Source organism: Mirounga leonina, unplaced genomic scaffold, assembly GCF_011800145.1.
Source record: "Mirounga leonina isolate KUSES-001 unplaced genomic scaffold, KU_Mleo_1.0 Mir_179, whole genome shotgun sequence".
Classification (NCBI taxonomy): Eukaryota; Metazoa; Chordata; class Mammalia; order Carnivora; family Phocidae; genus Mirounga; species Mirounga leonina.
The window spans coordinates 6,085,292-6,104,212 of NW_023270466.1; the positions used below are offsets into that span (position 1 = coordinate 6,085,292).

The 18,921-nt window shown below is 38.6% G+C and overlaps 1 protein-coding gene and 1 pseudogene across 1 annotated transcript in view; one reads left to right on the plus strand and one right to left on the minus strand.

Moving 5' to 3' along the window:
* The window catches only part of FANCC (FA complementation group C), a 261,732-nt gene extending 245,717 nt beyond the window's left edge, over positions 1–16,015 (minus strand). Inside the window, exon 1 of the mRNA XM_035024451.1 lies at positions 15,335–16,015. The gene's annotated coding sequence lies outside the window, so the exon portion shown is untranslated. The remainder of the gene's footprint in view (positions 1–15,334) is intronic.
* LOC118023376 lies at positions 10,016–10,142 on the plus strand (annotated as a pseudogene).
* Positions 16,016–18,921: the final 2,906 nt, after the last annotated feature.

An 18,921-nucleotide genomic window follows, 5' to 3' on the forward strand; every position in this document is an offset into this window, starting at 1 on the left:
TGCACTAGTTCTCCTGGGAAAAATTAGCAGACGTGTGGTAGAACAGGAGGGGCGCCCACCCACTCTGTTCTTGGCTCTAGTTTCCAGGTTCAGTCTGCCACCTTTACAAAGACTATAGTCATCCAAAATAAATAAAAATCAGTAAAAACGAACTGGCAAAATCATTGTTGTTCTAGTTTTCTTTTACTTAGTAGATTCAAAACTGATACCACCTGTGCAGTCAAGCAATGTATGTTACACTTAAATACAAGAGTCATTCTTGTACCACTAATGCAATCCAAAAGCTGTATCAAGACAGCACAGACACAGAGTAATATCAGATGTAGTTTTAAGTGCTATAAAATAAAATGATTCTACATTTTGGTTCCAGGCTTTAAAAGTACCATAGTATATGTGGCTTTGTGTAAGATTCTAAACTGTAGTCAAGTTCTTAAACTAGTTTTTTTCTACTCAAGTGCTGACAGGAAAAACTATAGTTTCAGTCTGACCTCACAGGCACATACTATTTACCCTACTTCTAACGTGATTTGAACCTTAAGGGTACTCTTACAAAACAACAAAAATGTGCAGAACTGAGGTCAACTAATAACTAGTTCCTAAAATCTACTGAATTTTTTGCTGGACAATATCAAAATCCCTATAATTTATAATGAGTGATAATAAAACTTGGGATTTTTCCAGTTCCAACTAGGATTTCCCCAAAGATGAAAAATACGTTATTTTAAGAAATTCTATCTGATTCATCTGTATATCTCTTTAAGTGCTTCATTTAACAACTATTCTATTGCTAGATATAATAAATATCCACAGACCACATTTTAGTAAAAAGTTATCCAATTCAATACTGAAGTTGTCAGCCACGTTTAATTGTCTTCCGAATACAAAACCTTATTTCCCAAGCCCCAGAACAGGTTCTATCCCTTAGTCAATATTTAACCTTCCTTCGAATAAAAGTTAACAGGATAGCTCTATTTATCACTGACGTAAAACACCTCTGTATGCCGAAAACTCATCTGCTTCTGAAAGTTTTCCCATTTTTCTCTATCATCCATTCACAATGTATGTGCCCAATAGGACAGTTTCTTTCTGTCATGTTGGTTTACCTTTGCTGACATATTTTCCTTACATCTCCTACGATGTGTCCTGATCTCCTAGGAAGTAGGGACTTACCAGGCTTCTTTTTGTAGGACTGCACACATAAGCCACATATTAGTGTCTAGCTGATTCTATGGTCTTCCAAATACATGGAATCAAAAAGGAATTAGGTTCCTTAAAATCTTGTTTTATATTAAACACGTAGCAGGTGGCCTATTTACCACCACCTTCCTCACCTCACCCTCCCTATACCTATGCAATGAAAAATCAGATTAGATTCCGAAGGAAAATCTGATTAGCATAAGACTAATTTAAAAAAGGGAAGAAGTCTGAAGAATCAGAAGCAGAAAGAAGATAAGAAAAAATGATCAAAGAAAAATGACTAAAAGGAAAATCTGAGCCAAAGATAATAAAAGGGAATAAAATAAATAATAACGAGGCAGGGGCGCCTGGGTGGCTCAGTTGGTTAAGCAACTGCCTTCGGCTCAGGTCATGATCCTGGAGTCTCGGGATCGAGTCCCGCATCGGGCTCCCTGCTCGGCAGGGAGTCTGCTTCTCCCTCTGACCCTCCTCCCTCTCATGCTCTCTGTCTCTCATTCTCTCTGTCTCAAATAAATAAATAAAATCTTTAAAAAAATAAAAAAATAATAACGAGGCAATAATATCAGATGATGACCAAGAAAAAGAAGCCTATAAGAAATAAATTCAATCTCCTGCTTCAGTCGATCACTAAACCACAGCTCACAGGACAGTTTTCCCATTTTTAAATCCCAGGCCAGGGATGTGTGGTTATCCCACCCTGGTACTTGTTATGCCAAGTATTACTGCTGACTTGGGGTACTCCGGAGTCAATGTAGAGGACCACCATCATTTCTGTTCCCTGCCAAGAAACACAGCAGCGACTGGGGGCCGGAGGGGGGGCCCGTGGCAAAGACAGCACAACAGCAGGCCAAGGACTGCACAAAACAAGTCTGGTATTGAGGTTAAAATTAAATGAAAGGAAGAGAAATAAAGACAAGGGAGAATGAGAAGAGCAAACACAGCATCAGACTGAGTTCTTTCTATATGCAGGGAAAAGCAAACATCTGGAATTATTTGGTGTTGAGTGCCACCAAGTTTGACTTTGTTCCTGTCTTGCAACTGTTTCTTAGTAACACCACACAAAGAAAAAAACAGACCTAGATGCTAAAATGGGGAAGAGTCCTTAATTATATTAACCTTAAATGGTTATAACAATAACCATTTAAAAAACAAAATACTTTTTTTTTTTTAAGATTTTATTTATTTATTTGAGACAGAGAGAATGAGAGAGACAGAGAGCACATGAGAGGGGGGAGGGTCAGAGGGAGAAGCAGGCTCCCGCCGAGCAGGGAGCCCGATGCGGGACTCGATCCCGGGACTCCAGGATCATGACCTGAGCCGAAGGCAGTCGCTTAACCAACTGAGCCACCCAGGCGCCCAAAACAAAATACATTTTTAAAGTAACAGAGCAGTTAACTGCACAAAGACTATACCTGACTGACTTGGAGATACGTTCATCCTAAATTCTTAAGTCAAATGAGGAAGTTGCAGACAAATACATATGATACATAACATTTTTTGTAAAAATACGTCTGTATAAGCACAGGAAAAGTCTTTAAATGTTCCAAAATAAGTGCTGGTATTATGAGTGATTTTTCCTTTAAAAAATTTTTTTTTCTGCGTTGTCAACATAATTAAAATAAAAATAACAACAATCCCTTAAAATAAAAGGAAAAATATCCCCTTCCAGGTCATTCAGTCTTTACCTTAAGTGTGTACGGAATTTACAAAGAACCCCTTTCACACTGAACACAGCTTTGAGAGGCCTATTCCCGCCCATGGGGAGATGGGGCCACTGGCCAAGCCCAGCTGCATTATGGTGGAAAAAACACGAGCTGTGAAGACCAACGGAAAGGTTTGAATCCAGAATCTCTATTTACTAGCTCGGTGACCCATGGCAAATCAGATGAAATTTCTGAGTGTTGCCTTCACTTGGCTTCGGCAATGAAATAATACCTACCTCACAAGGCTGTTTTGAAGATTCTTGAGGACAGTTCCTACATATGACATGGACGGGTGGGATGGGTATCAGGGAGAATTATCACCCTTCTAACCACTATTATACTTATTATCTCAGGAAACAATCTGTTCTGAATAATGCCAGATTGTTTGCAGCTTTCACTGACCTCCCCTTGGCCTATGATCCCTCAGACTAATCAATGCTCAGCAAAGCAGCCTGGTTATTGATGCTTCCTTTTAAAGCATCTGTACTTACCACCTCCAGGAGAATAAAAAAGGAAAGTACGTGTCAGAGAACAAATGGGTGCTTATCCAAGTTCTTTGTCCTACAAATATATAAGCAAACCCAGTAAGGGTAGAAAACATCTCTTCTAATAGCACATACTGCAGAAGAGTGACCAAATGAATTGCATGATAATTGCAGATATTGTTATAGGCTCTGCTTGACACATTATGCTTCACCAGAATTTGCACTGCAACTGTTGTTCATTTCTTAGTGTTTTAAAACCTTTTAAGGATGCCCACCAAAAATTTTAGTATTCATAAGTATGCCCTGAACCTGGAAAAGTTCAGAACCACTGAGACGGAAAATAAAGGACAGAGGAGAGAGGTGTGAAGCAACAGTCTAGAAAAGTGCTGCCTGGCAAGACAATGCAATGATGGTAATGTTCTATCCAGATCTATGGCATCCACTATGATAGCTACTAGCCACATGTGGCTATTGAACACATGAAATGGGGCAGGTGCAACTGAAGAAATGAATTTATTTTATTTAATTTAATTCTAATTTAAATTTATATGATCAAATGTGGCTATTGACTATGGTACTGGATGGCACAGATCTAGAACCCTGGGTTAATAACTTGTGCTAATTCAAAAAGGGTGGTATGCGGATGAGTCAGCTAAAAGCAAAGACAAAAAGAGAATCAACAAAACACCAAAAAACCAACAAAAGCAGAAACCCAGTGCCATGTTAATATTCTCTCGCTCCACAAAGAGTTCACCCTGATAAAGCTGAAGTCCTCGTCTGATCCCAAGCTGCCTTAGTCTGCTCAGGCTGCCATAACAAAAAACCATACAGTGTGGGTAACTCAACACAAATTTATTTTCTTAGTTTTAGAAGCTGGAAAGCCCATGAACAAGGTTCTGGATGACTTGGTTCCTGGTGAGGTTCCTCCTCCTGGCTTGTGGATGGCCACCATCTTTCTGTATGCTCACATGACCTCTTATTTGTGCGCATGCAGAGAAAGAGATCTCTCCTCCCCTTCTTTTAAGGTACCAATTCTTGCACCAAACCAGATTATGACCCCAACCCTTACGACCTCATTTAACCTTAATTACCTCTTTAAAGGCCCTATCTCCAAACACAGTCACTTTGGGAGTTAGGGCTTCAACATATGGGGGGGGGATGGGCAGGCGAAATTCAGTCCATAGCACAATCCTCCACTCACTAACCAGCTTTCTTATCATGAGTTCCAAAATTCCATGGAATATATTTCTCACCCTTAATTCATAATCTTCTAGAAGCTTAGTCTTCTGCCTACTCTCGCCACACCACCAGTTTACACCCATGTAAGGCTTTAACTCTGTCTTCAGACACTTTAGCAACTTACCAAGATTAAAACTTAACTTTGAGCCTCAAAAATGGCTTAACTCCTAAAATGATTGTGCAAAAAAGAGTTAACATAGCAGGCCTGAAACTGCTCTCCTCAGAAAGGACTGTTTGTAACACTGGCACTTGGCTAGACTCTGGGAACTTGGATACTAGAAGAGTTCCCACCTCCCTAACTACTAAGAGGGACTCATAGTACCTAAACTGTACAGACAATGTGATTTATGCTGAACACCTGCTTTCCTTCTGAGGGTCTGGAATTTGGTACCTGCTAGGATGGTAGGAAGACTATGTGACCAGCCCCCAATAAAAACTTTGGGCATTGACTCTCTCTCTAATGAGCTTCTCTGATGGATGACATACTACACGTTATCACAGTTCTGCTGGAGGAAATGTGTCCTGTGTGACCCTATAGGGAAAAGACTCTTAGAAGCTTGTGCCTGGTTTTCTCCTGACTTCATCCTATGTACCTTTTCCCATTGCTGATTTTACTTGGTATCCTTTCCCTGTAATAAACCATAATTTGAGGACAACTACATGCTGAATTATGTGAAGTCTTCCTAGTGAATCATCAAAGTTGTAGTATAGAAGACATCTGACACTTCAATCCACTTAATTCGTATCACCAAACATCTACCCTAGTAAAAGAACCCCATATTCCTATATTTTAATCTTCCCAAGTTCCACTCCAACCCATAATTCTCCCAGCCCTGGCCTTATCCAGTCAATTTTCTACAATTATCACAATCACTCAGGTTAAGATAACCATCTGCTCTCACTATGTATCAGTGCTTCTGTAACTGGGTGAATATGCTCCAAGAGACAGCAGCAGGTGTTTTTTTTTTTAATGTAAAAATGTTCATTTCCTAAATCTTTTAGTAAAAATAGCATTCCCAGGCACTTCTCCATGTTGAGCCTCATTTTACTTGATCTTTCTGCAAGGGTAGAAGCTGCAGAGCACTCCTTCTATCTGCTATAAGCTGCTTCTTCCTCCAAATAGCCTTAAATATCAGTGTTCCACGGGTCTCCACATTCTGCCTCTTTCACCTCACTTCCCAAAGACCATTCCATTTACTTCCCTAACTTGAGCTTCTACCTACAGTCCATACATCTTTGCCTTCAGCTCTGTCACCTGTCCTAAGCCCCAGAATCTCACCTCCAAACACCTACAGGATAAATGTATCTATGGATCCTAATGATCACTCAGACTAAAGCCTTCTTGATACTTTTGTTCAAAAAGATCATCGAGGTCTGTTTGCTTCACAATTCCATTGGTATGTCTACAGCTACTATATCATAGCAATCTGAATTTACAGAAGTTATAGAAGACTATTTGAATTCTTTCCTTAACATGTATTTTTGGTATTCCAGCCTACACTGTTCCTATTTAGTAGTTCACTATCACAGTAGAGCCTGGTGAAAAGCTATGCACACACCAACCATTTAATAAATGTTCATTCAACAAATTAATATTGTCATCCATCTATCAGACCTACAGCAAACAGAATGGAACACAATGCTGGTAACCCAGCTGCATGTAGAAATGTCACTACTGGTAATCTCAATTTATTAGTTCTATATGAATCAAAATTTTCAAAGAACGGTTTGGAATAACCAGCTAGCCATTTAAGGGATAAAATGTGTATGAAGGTTTAAACTTTAAAAATTAAATCATTTAAGAAAAAAAAAAAAAAAAAGAAGAGGGGGTATTTGCTGTAGGAATGTCCAGATAAGGATGGTAGACTGAACATACATAGGTTTCATTCCTCCCTGAAACTGTACAAAGATGAAAATAAAGGAAATTACTTTTCTTTTTTTTTTAAGGCATAAACTTACAAGGATGAAGAGGATAGAAAAGGAGAAAACAGCAATAGAATTTAACAAGCTAGAAAGTGATAGACCAATGGTGACTAACTTAATAGACCGGAGAAACCAGAATCTGAGAAGAACAACAGAGCTAAACCCAGCCCATTTTACATCCCATTTTATACCACTGGACTCCTAACAGGATCAGGAAATGAAGAAATCTGGGACATCTAGAAATGGAGATGTGAAGGGAGACCTAAAATAAAGTCAACTGGTTTAAAGGCTATCTAAGATACAGTTAGAGCTCCATAGCTTCATTCCAACTCTGGCAGCCTAGGCCCCAACCTGACCAAAAAGAGGTAGTTTATTCTCTGGAGATGATAAAAGAGGTCTCTGGACTACAAGTCAACAGACACAGCTGAGAGCAGAGCCATAGTGCCGCAAACAGGGGATGGAGACCAGCAACCAGAAAGTGATACAACAGCGGAGCGCAAAATCGGAACTTTTAGAAGTCTACTCCAATGGAGGACATCCCTGCCTAAAAGGCGCTCAGGTGGTGAAGTGGGGCAGAATCCTAGGTGGGACAATGCAGTCTCAGGATCCCCATATTCACAGAAAGAACAGGGGTGCCTGAGTGCAGCAGAGTTCCCAGATATCGAAGCAGGAAAAGCAGCTGTAATCAGTGAGCCCAGGAGTGGGCTTTCAGCCTGGTGTTGCCATAAACCACAAACCCTGGCACTATCCGAGCAGGGGCCCACCAAGCGGCAGAACCATGGTGAAACCCCCCTCTTCCCCCGGGACAAGCGGCTTGCCACAGTAGTCTGCAGGGTTAGGAGACCCAAGACAGGGTCACATGCCTGAGATAAAAATGCTCAATCACAGGCTGTGTGAGCAAGGAGTGTGGATGGAGACCAGTGAAACAGGAGTGATTGCTTTTCCTGAGGGCTCACTGAAGAGTGGGGGGCGCAAGCTCTCAACTCTAGGACTAGAGATTGGGAGGCCGCCATTTTCATTCTCATCCTCAAAAACGATGCAGAAAGCCTTCAAGGGAACAAAAGCCACATACAGTAATCCACAGCCACTTACTTAGGTGCCCCCCCTCCCACCCCACACAGAGGTGGTGCAATTCTGCATGGGGCAAAGACACCTGAGAAATCAGCGCAACAGTCCCCTGCCCCCAGGAGATAAGCAAAAACATCTGGGTAAGAGCAAGTTTACTGATCACACAGAACTGCAAAACACCAATGCAAGAGAGAAATACGATATAGAATTCATGGTTTTTTTCTCACGATTCTGTAGTCTTTCAATTTTAATTATTTTCTCTTTCCTTTTCAACCAACCTACTGAGCAGGGAGCCTGATGTGGGACTCGATCCCAGGACCCTGGAATCACAACCTGAGCCGAAGGCAGACACTTAACCATCTGAGCCACCCAGGTGTCCCTTATTCTTTTTTTTTTTTAAGTCTTTTTAAATTTTCATCTTTATAGTTATATTCTTTTTTTTTTTTTAAAGATTATTTATTTATTTGAGAGACGGACAGAGAGAGAGAGACGGAGAGAGCAAAGGCAGGGGAGGCAAAAGGCAGAGGGAGAGGCAGAAGCAGACCCCCTGCTGAGCAGAAAGCCTGATGCAGGACTCAATCCCAGGACGCTGGGATCATGGCCCTAGCCAAAGGCAGACACCTAACTGACTGAGCAACCCAAGCGCCCCTTTACAGTTACATTCTATCCTTTCATTGTATTTAGTTTTGTTTTTGTATATATATAAGATTTTCTTTCTTTACAATTTTGGGATGCAGTTTGTTCTAACAGATCAAAATATACCCAGAACCTAGAGTATTATTCTGTTCTCTTCAGCTGTCTGATTACATTCTGTATTGTTTTATTAAAGTCTTTTTTAATTTTCATCTTTACAGTTACATGCCATCCCTTCATTGTATTTTTGTTTTTGTATGTGTGCATGTATGTGTGTGTGTGTATATATATATATATATATATATATATATATATATATATATATTCATGTGCATATGTGTAAGTTTTCCTTTCGTTACAGTTTTGGAATACAGTTTCTTCTAACAGACCAAAAGACACCCAAGGCATAGTGTATCACTCTGTTCTATTCAGCTGTTTATAGCCTTTCTTTTTTCTTTGTCTTTTTTTTTTAAAGATTTTATTTATTTATTTGACAGAGAGAGACACAGCGAGAGAGGGAACACAAGCAGGGGGAGCGGGAGAGGGAGAAGCAGGCTTCCTGCCAAGCAGGGAGCCCGATGCGGGGCTTGATCCCAGGACCCTGAAATCATGACCTGAGCCGAAGTCAGACGCTTAATGACTGAGCCACCCAGGTGCCCCTTCTTTGTCTTTTAATTTTCATTTTTACAGTTATAGTCTATCCTTTTATTGTATTTAATTTTCTTTTTGTACGTATATAAGTTTTTCTTTCTTTACAATTTTGGGATCTAGTTTTCTAACAAACAGATCAAAATACAGAGAGGATCCAGTGTATTGCTCTGTTCTGTTCACCTGTCTGATTATATTCTCTCTTTTCTTTTCTCAATTTTTCTTTTTTTTTTCCAGTTTTGGGTCCCTTCTGATATGATTAGTGTGTATTTCTCTGGAGTTGTTGTTGTGATTTTAGTATTTTGTTCTCTCCATCATGTATTCTCTGGACAGAGTAACAAGACAAAAAAACTAATCTCAAAAAAGAGAAGAGGCAGTACTGACTGCCAGGGACCTAATCAGTATAGATATAACTAAGACGTCAGAACTACAGTTCAGAATAACAATTATAAATGATACTAGCTGGACTTGAAAAAAGCATAGAAGACACTAGAGAATCCCTTTCTAGAGACATAAAAGAACTAAAATCTAATCAAGTCAAAATAAAAAATGCTATTAATGAGATGCAATAAAAAATGGAGGCTCTAACTGCTAGGATAAATGAGGCAGAAGAGAGAATTAGTGATATAGGAGACAAAATGATGGCGAATAAAGAAGCTGAGAAAAAGAGAGAGAAACAACTACTGGATCACAAGGGGAGAGTTCGGGAGATAAGTGATACCATAAGATGAAACAATATTAGGATAATTGGGATCCCAGAAGAAGAAGAAAGAGAGAGAGGGGCAGAAGGTATATTGGAGTAAATTACAGTGGAGAATTTCCCTAACCTGGGGAAGGAAACAGGCATCCAAGTCCAGAAGGCACAGAGAAACCCCCTCAAAACCAATAAACATAGGTCAATACATGGACATATAATAATAGTGAAGTTCGTAAATCTCAGAGACAAAGAGAAAATCCTGAAAGCGGCTTGGGACAAGAGGTCCGTAACCTACAGGGGTAGCTTACAGCAGCAGACCTATCCACAGAGACCTGGCATAATATATTCAGGGTGGTAAATGAGAAAAATATGCAGCCAAGAATACTTTATAAAGCAAGGCTGTCATTCAAAATAGAAAAAGCAGCTTTGCGCAGTGGCAGTATCATAGCCAATGAGTTTTATCCGAGGAGTGATTATTGCTAATTCAAAATAGAAAAAGCGATAAAAAGCTTCCAGGACAAACAGAAAATAAAAGAATTTGTGATCACCAAACCAGCCCTGCAAGAAATAAAGGGGGTCCTGTAAGTGAACAGAGAACCGAAGAGTAACAAAGACCAGAAAGGAACAGAGACAATAGACAGAAACAGTGACTTTACAGGTAATAAAACAGCACTAAAATCATATCTTTCAGTAGTTGAACGTAAGTGGGCTAAATGCCCCACTCAAAAGACACAGGGTATGAGACTGGATAAAAAAGCAAGATCCATCCATATGCTGTCTGCAAGAGACTCATTTTAGGCCCAAAGACACCTCCAGATTGAAAGTGAGGGGGTGGAAAACCATTTATCATGCTAATGGACATCAAAAGAAAGATGGGATAGCAATCCTTTTATCAAACAAATTAGAGTTTAAACCAAAGACTGTAACAAGAGATGAGGAAGGACACTATATCATAATTAAAGGGTCTATCCAAAAAGAAGAGCTAACAATTATAAACATTTATGCCCCTAACATGGGAGCAGCCAAATAAAAAAAACAATTAATAACAAAGTTAAAGAAACCCATTGATAATAACACATTAATAGGAGGGGACTATAACACCCCTCTCACAGCAATGGACAGATCATCTAAGCAGAAGATCAACAAGGAAACAAGAACTTTGAATAACACACTGGACAAGATGGATTTCACATATATATTCAGAGCATTCCATCCTAAAGCAACAGAACACACATTCTTCTCAAGTGCACATGGAACATTATCCAGAACAGGTCACATCCTGGGTCACAAATCAGGTCTCAACCAGTACCAAAAGACTGGGATCATTCCCTGCATATTTTCAGACCACAATGCATTGAAACTAGAACTCAATCACAAGAGGGAATTTGGAAAGAACTCAAATACATGGAGAATAAAGAGCATCCTAGTAAAGAATGAATGGGTCAACCAAGAAATTAAAGTAGAATTAAAAGAATTCATGGAAACAAATGAAAATGAAAACACAAGTGTTCAAAACCTTTGGAAGGCAGCAAAGGCGATCCTAAGAGGGAAGTTTACAGCAAACAAGCCTTTCTCAAGATGCAAGAAAAGTCTCAAATACACAACCTAACCTTACACCTAAAGGAGCAGGAGAAAGAACGGCAAATAAAGCCTAAACTCAGCAGGAGAAGAGAATTAATAAAGATTAGAACAGAAATCAGTGAAATAGAAACCAAAAGAACAGTAGAACACACCAATGAAACTAGGAGCTGGTTCTTTGAAAGAATTACTAAGATCAACACACCCTCAGCCAGACTTATGAAAAAGAGAAAGGACACAAATAAATAAAATCATGAATGAAAGAGGAGAGATCACAACCAACACCAAAGAAATACAGACAATTATAAGAAAATATTATGAGCAAATATATGCCAACAAAATAGGCAATCTGGAAGAAATGGATATATTCCTAGAGATGTACTGAACCAGGAAGAAACAGAAAACCTGAACAGACCGATAACCAGCAAGGAAATTGAAGCAGTAATCAAGTCTCCCCACAAACAAGAGTCCAGGGCCAGATGGCTTCCCAAAGGAATTCTACCAAACATTTAAAGAAGAATTAATACCTATTCTTCTGAAGCTGTTTCAAAAAACAGAAATAGAAGGAAATCCCAAATTCGTTCTATGAGGCCCACATTATACCTTGATCCCAAAACCAAAGGCCCCACCAAAAAGAATTACAGACCGATTATTCCTGATGAACACGGATGTTGAAATTCTCACCAAGATACTAGTCAATAGGATCCAACAGTACATTAAAAGGATTATTCACCACAATCAAGTAGGATTTATTCCTGGGCTGCAAGGGTGGTTCAACATTCGCAAACCAATCAATGTAATATACCACATTAATAAAAGAAAGGACAGGAACCATATGATCCTTTCAATAGATGCAGAAAAAGCATCTGATAAAGTACAGCAACCTTTCTTGATTAAAACTCTATGCAGTGTAGGGATAGAAGGAACATACCACAGTATCATAAAAGCCATCTACGAAAAGCCCACAGCAAATATCATCCTCAATGGGGAAAAACTAAGAGCTTTGCCCCTAAGGTCAGGAACACGACAGGGATGTCCAATCTCACCACTGTTGTTCAACATAGTACTGGAAGTCCTAGCCTTAGTAATCAGACAACAAAAAGAAGTAAAAGCATCCAAACTGGCAAAGAAGAAGTCAAACTCTCACTCTTTGCAGATGACACGATACTGTAAGTGGAAAACCCAAAAGACTCACCCCAAAATTGCTAGAACTCATACAGGAATGCAGCAAAGTGCCAGAATACAAAATCAATGCACAAAAATCAGTTGCATTTCTATATACTAACAATGGGACAGAAGAAAGAGAAATTTAGGAGTTGATCCCATTTACAATTGCACCCAAAACCGTAAGATACCTAGGAATAAACCTAACCAAAGAGGCAAAGAATCTGTATTCAGAAAACTATAGAACACTCATGAAAGAAACTGAGGAAGACACAAAGAAATGGAAAAACCTTCCATGCTCATAGATTGGAAGAACAAATATTGTTAAAATGTCTATGCTACCTAGAGCAATCTATACATTCAATGCAATCCCCATCAAAATACCATCCACTTTTTTCACAGAGCTGGAACAAATAATCCTAAAATTGCTATGGAACCAGAAAAGATCCCGAATAGCCAAAGGAATGTTGAAAAAGAAAACCAAAACTGGGGGCATCACAATGTCGGACTTCAAGCTCTATTACAAAGCTGTAATCATCAAGACAGTATGGTACTGGCACCAAAACAGACACATGGATCAATGGAACAGAATAGAGAGCCCAGAAATGGACCTCAACTCTATGGTCAACTAATCTTCAATAAAGAAGGAAAGAATATCTAGTGGAAAAAAGACAGTCTCTTCAACAAATGGTGTTGGGAAAATTGGACAGCCACATGCAGAAGAATGAAACTGGACCATTTTCTTACACCATACACAAAAATAGACTCAAAATGGATCAAAGATCTAAACGTGAAATAGCAATCCATCAAAATCCTAGAGGAGAACACAGGCAGCAACCTCTGTGACCTCAGCTGCAGCAACTTCTTGCTAGACACATCTCCAAACGCAAGGGAAACAAAGGTAAAAATGAACTATTGGGACTTCATCAGGATAAAAAGTTTTTGCACAGCAAACAGTTGACAAAACCAAAAGACAACTGACAGAATGAGAGAAGATATTTGCAAATGACCTAGCAGATAAAGGGCTAGTATCCAAAATCTATAAAGAACTTATCATACTCAAAACTTAAAGAACAAATTATCCAATCAAGAAATGGGCAAAAGAGATGAACAGACATTTCTCCAAAGAAGACACACAAATGGCCAACAGACACATGAAAAAATGCTCAACATCACTCGACATCAATACCACAATGAGATATCACCTCACACCAGTCAGAATGGCTAAAATTAACAAGTCAGGAAATGACAGATGTTGGCGGGGATGCGGAGAAAGGGGAACCCTCCTACACTGTTGGTGGAAATGCAAGCTGGTGCAGCCACTCTCGAAAACTGTATGGAGGTTCCTCAAAAAGTTGAAAATAGAACTACCATATGACCCAGCAATTACACTACTAGGTATTTACCCTAAAGATCCAAATGTAGTGACCTGAAGGGGCACCTCCACCCCAATGTTTATAGCAACCACGTCCACCATAGTGAAACTATGGAAAGAGCCCAGATGTCCATTGACAGATGAATGGATAAAGAAGATGTGGTATGTATATATATACATACACACAATAGACTACTACTCAGTCATCAAAACAAATGAAATCTTGCCATTTGCAATGACATGGATGGAACTAGAGGGTATTATGCTAAGCGAAATAGGTCATTCAGAGAAAGATAATTATCATATGATCTCACTCATATGTGGAATTTAAGAAACAAAACAGAGGATCACAGGGGAAGGGAGGGGAATATAACAAGAGAAAATTGGAGAGGGAGACAAACCGTAAGAGACCCTTAGTCATAGGAAACAAACTGAGGGTTGTTGAAGGAGATAGGGTAACTGGGTGATGGACATTAAGAAGGCACATGATGGGGCGCCTGGGTGGCTCAGTTGGTTAAGCGACTGCCTTCAGCTCAGGTCATGATCCTGGAGTCCCTGGATCGAGTCCCGCATCGGGCTCCCTGCTCGGCAGGGGGTCTGCTTCTCCCTCTGACCCTCCTCCCTCTCATGTGCTCTCTCTCATTCTCTCTCTCTCTCAAATAAATAAATAAAAATCTTAAAAAAAAAAAGGCACATGATGTAATGAACACTGGGTATTATGTAAGACTGATGAATCACTGAACTCTACCTCTGCTATTAATAATACACTATATGTTAATTAACTAAATTTAAATTTAAAAAATATACAGATAAAAAACAACATGGAAGTCACATGGGGAAAGGAAGAGACTTTAAAAACTTTTTCAAAAAGTCATAACATTCGTATCTTTTTTTTTTTTTTAAAGATTTTTTCAATTGATTTATTTGACAGAGAGAGACACAGCGAGAGAGGAAACACAAGCAGGGGGAGTAGAAGAGGGAGAAGCAGGCTTCCCGCAGAGCGGGGAGCCCGATGCGAGGCTCGATCCCAGCACCCTGGGATCATGACCTGAGCTGAAGGCAGACGCTTAACGACTGAGCCACCCAGGCGCCCCAACATTCGTATCTTTATAGTACAGAGAAGATAATACTATATCCATGAAATGAGAAAATATTAACAAAATGAACATTCAGAGAACGATCTTGGAAATTAAACATAAAATACTAGAAATAAACTCAACAGAAAAGAATTTAAAGTTGAAAAAATGTCTCAAAGGTAAAGCAAAAACACAATGTGATGGAAAACAGGAAGAAGGTAAAGAATATCAGTCCTGGAAGTCAAATTCCAAATAAAGGGGCTCCAAAGAAAACAGAAGAGAGGATACAGTGAACACAAATTTTCCTAGAACAAGAAGCTCCAAACTGAAAGGGTGCAACACAATGGATGAAAAGAGCATTATAATACACCATGGCACATCTTCATAAAATTGTAAAAACATTGGAAGGTAGAAGGAAAGGGAACAATGCCTTCACAATTCTGAAGGAAAATTATTTCTAACATGGAATTTTATATCCATCAAACTATCAAACAAGCGTGACTAGAATCACGACACATTCAATAGACAGTGACCAGAAAATAACTCACCTTCCACACACCCTTTTAACAAGATACTAGAGGATGTTCACTACCAAAAGCAGGGAATAAACCTAGAAAGAGAAACAAAAAGAAGATATAATATCAGAGAAAGGACAGAATGGATGATAATGAAGGAAAATCCTACAATAACTGAAAAAAGTTTTTAAACAGAAAGAGGCTTTTTGTATCTGCTCAGAGTTCCTTCTCAAAATACAGAATTTTATGTAAATGCTGAAAGAATTCAAGAAACCTCCACAACCTCTTAAATTAAAAAAAAAAAAAGGAAAGCAAAAAGAAAGACGGGGGAGACAAAAGCAACAGCATTCATTGTGGTATACCAGTCTTCTATATTGATAGAAAAAGCCAGTTCTTCTGATCAGCTCTGTGCTTCCAGTTACTAACTTTAGGTTACAACACAGTATTTGACAATGGTTGGCTTCAATTCTTCTGGTCATAAAATGTTTAACAGAAATTAAAGAACAAATGTAAATACGGGAAACTCAACTGCCTTCTTTTGATAAATGTTGCCTCTTTTTAATCAAAGACTAAAGATGGTTTAGCAATAGCCAATTTAGATGCTTCCTCAACAGTCCAGTGGAGAAATTCAGTAAAAGTAAATGGAATTTTAAAATGCGGTCACCAGGGGCACCTGGTGGCTCAATCAGTTAAGCCTCTAACTCTTGGTTTCAGCTCAGGTCACGATCTCATGGGTTGTGGGATCAAGCCCTGAATTGGGCTCCTTGCTCAGCAGGGAGTCTGCTTGAAATAGTCTCTCCCTCTGTCCCTCTCCCTGCTCCTGCTCTCTCTCTCTCAAAAAAAATAAATAAATCTTTAAAATAAAATGTGGTCACAAATAAACAAGCAAACAAAAACAAAACAATCACACCCACTCCTAGAACTATCTGACCCATTCAAAGCGCCTCCAGTGGACTCCTGTATACTCTTAAATTTGACCCAAAAAACCCCAAAAAATCATACAAGATTTCATAAGAAATCAAAGCACAGAACGTAGCTCTAGAAAATACTATACTGCTTAACTGATACCTCACTGGTAATCACACTAAGTGGAAAATGAGAAAAACAAATTGGAATAGTGCAGGTTTTGAAAGCTTGTCCTACCACAGCCTAACTGAAAGACAAGTTCACAAGAAACATGCTCAAAATCACTCAGAATAAAATTCTTTCCTTAAATACAGCATTTTAAATTGTCCAACTGATACGATTCTAAAATATCAACTATTTACTATCTTCTAATTGACTAATGCAATTGGATTCCATTAACAGCTAATTTTTGCCAAATTCTAAAAAACTCATTTAAGTTAAAAGACCATAAAGAAAGAATACTTATACTGTATTTTTGCATTCCTACAATTCGAAAGCAACAGAATCAAATTTTTTCAGGATGTGAATAAACATGCCATACTTCAGGTTAAAAGCATATTCTATTCCAAAATTAGCAGTGAAAATAAGCTCGGAAAGAAAGGACTTCCCAGCCTTGAATTCAGTGGCATTAATATTAATGACAATCCCACTCATTTCAAAGGCATGTCCCAGAGTGTTTATATTATGAAAAATGGCTCTGGAATGTCATCTTCAGTAAATTTTAAATTGTTTAATCTGAGGTTTTGCTAGATTTGTAACAGCTGCACTTGTGTTTACAACTATAATTAAGATCTTTACAGCATGGCACTCCTTTACACATTTTTTAGATCTGGTTGGTACAAACATGTTGTACTGATCAATAGAAATGAGTTTGGTATCTCTCGATAGCTACAAATTTGGACAGAATAAAGTTTTGTTTTGGATTAACATTGTACAACAAATGCATCATAGACCTTCAGAAGTTTTATGGTATTGGTTACAGAAGGATAGGATAAAAACTTCCATTCCTATACAAACATTTGGAAAATGACTCAATTTGTGTTTGTGGAATTCAAATTTTGTTTGGGGAGAAGATATGCATATCAAATACACTGTGGATCTAATTTGTTTGCTGGCATTCATGGAGGCTCTCAGGGCAAGTTACCAAGCAGAAACTGGTTAGGCAGTATTCAAAAGCCTGAATTTCTTCTAATACCTTTATTTACACAGTAGAAAAATGCAACAAAAAGCCTGCCAAAGACTTGCTTAAGACTGTTTCAACAGGGAGCACCAGCAATCCTTGGCCATGGGGCTGCTGGGGCAATAAGAAGAGCACCAGACCAGCGTCAGTTTTGGGGGTAACAGTCAACAGCTTTGCCACTAACCTCAGTTTTTTCTCTGTAAATATTTCACAGAGAAGTTATTATTGAAGGTGAAGGTTCTCTGCTAAAATAAGTTGAGTCTGGCAACCAGAAATGCCCGGCTCTTTTAGAAACTGAAAAGATTATCATGCCCTAATAGCTAAGACATATTTAAAAGCTGCACAAACAGAAGTAACCCCACAAGTTCTTCAGCACTATCCTCTTTTTGGGCTCTCAGGCATTCCCAATCCTGGTCAAAATTAATTTTTTGAAAAGCCTCCACTCTATTTTGTTCAGAATTACCCATTTCTTCCCCTAGCTATAACTTTGACAACTGAATGCACTTCAAAATGATTCAAGTGTTACTAAATTACTTTAGACAAAGGTCATAAATTCAAATGTCCAGAATGGGTCAGTTAAATGAGTAAAGCAATCAAAAGGGCTTGAGGCTACTGGGAGACAAAGCATCATCCAAAGAAGACAGCCAGAACTTAGTTCCTGCCAGCTGCTGGCAAAGGAAAAGTCAGATTTAGTTGTCCTACTGCCTTAATAAAAACCTAGAAAATATGGGTTTTTAAAGGTGAAACTGCTTGGTGTTTAAATGTTAGTGATTAGAAAACTCTTAAACATCATGCAAGCCACACAAAACTTAACTTCAAAGCAGATCTGTTCTCTGCTTTATTATCTCTACCATGTTTGTTTTATACGGATGTATGTAAAATACCATTACAAGGTAAAAAAGAACTTTGGTGACTTTTTTTAATGCTTCAATTATGCTATGACTTATGTCGATATATTCAACAAGGTTCATTTTTTTTCCTTAAGCTACAATTGGTTTGTAATGTTATATTAACTTCAGCTTCATACACACACCATGATTTGATCTTTGTATACACTACAGTAAGTCTAGTTACTATGCATCACCGTATCATTGCTGTTTACCCATTTCATCCACCCCATAACCAACTGCCGTTCTGATAACCCCAATCTATTCTCCATATCTGGAGTTTTTGTTTTGTTTCTTGTTTCATTTTTTAGATTCCATATATAAATAAAGTCATAAACTTGTCTTTCTCTGACTTATTTCATTAGCATAATACCCTCAGATCCATCCATGTTGTTGCAAATGGCATGCTTTCATTCTTTTTTATGGCTGAGCGGTATTCCATTGTCTATATACCACATCTTCTTTTTCCATTCATCTACTGATGAATATTCTTGTTGTTTCCATATCTTGGCTACTGTAAATAATAACTGCAATGAACATGGTATGCAATATATGTTTCTTAATTAGTGTTTTCATCTTCAAATAAATACCAAGAAGTGGAACAGCTGGATCATATGGTAGTTCTATTTCTAATTTTATAAGGAAGC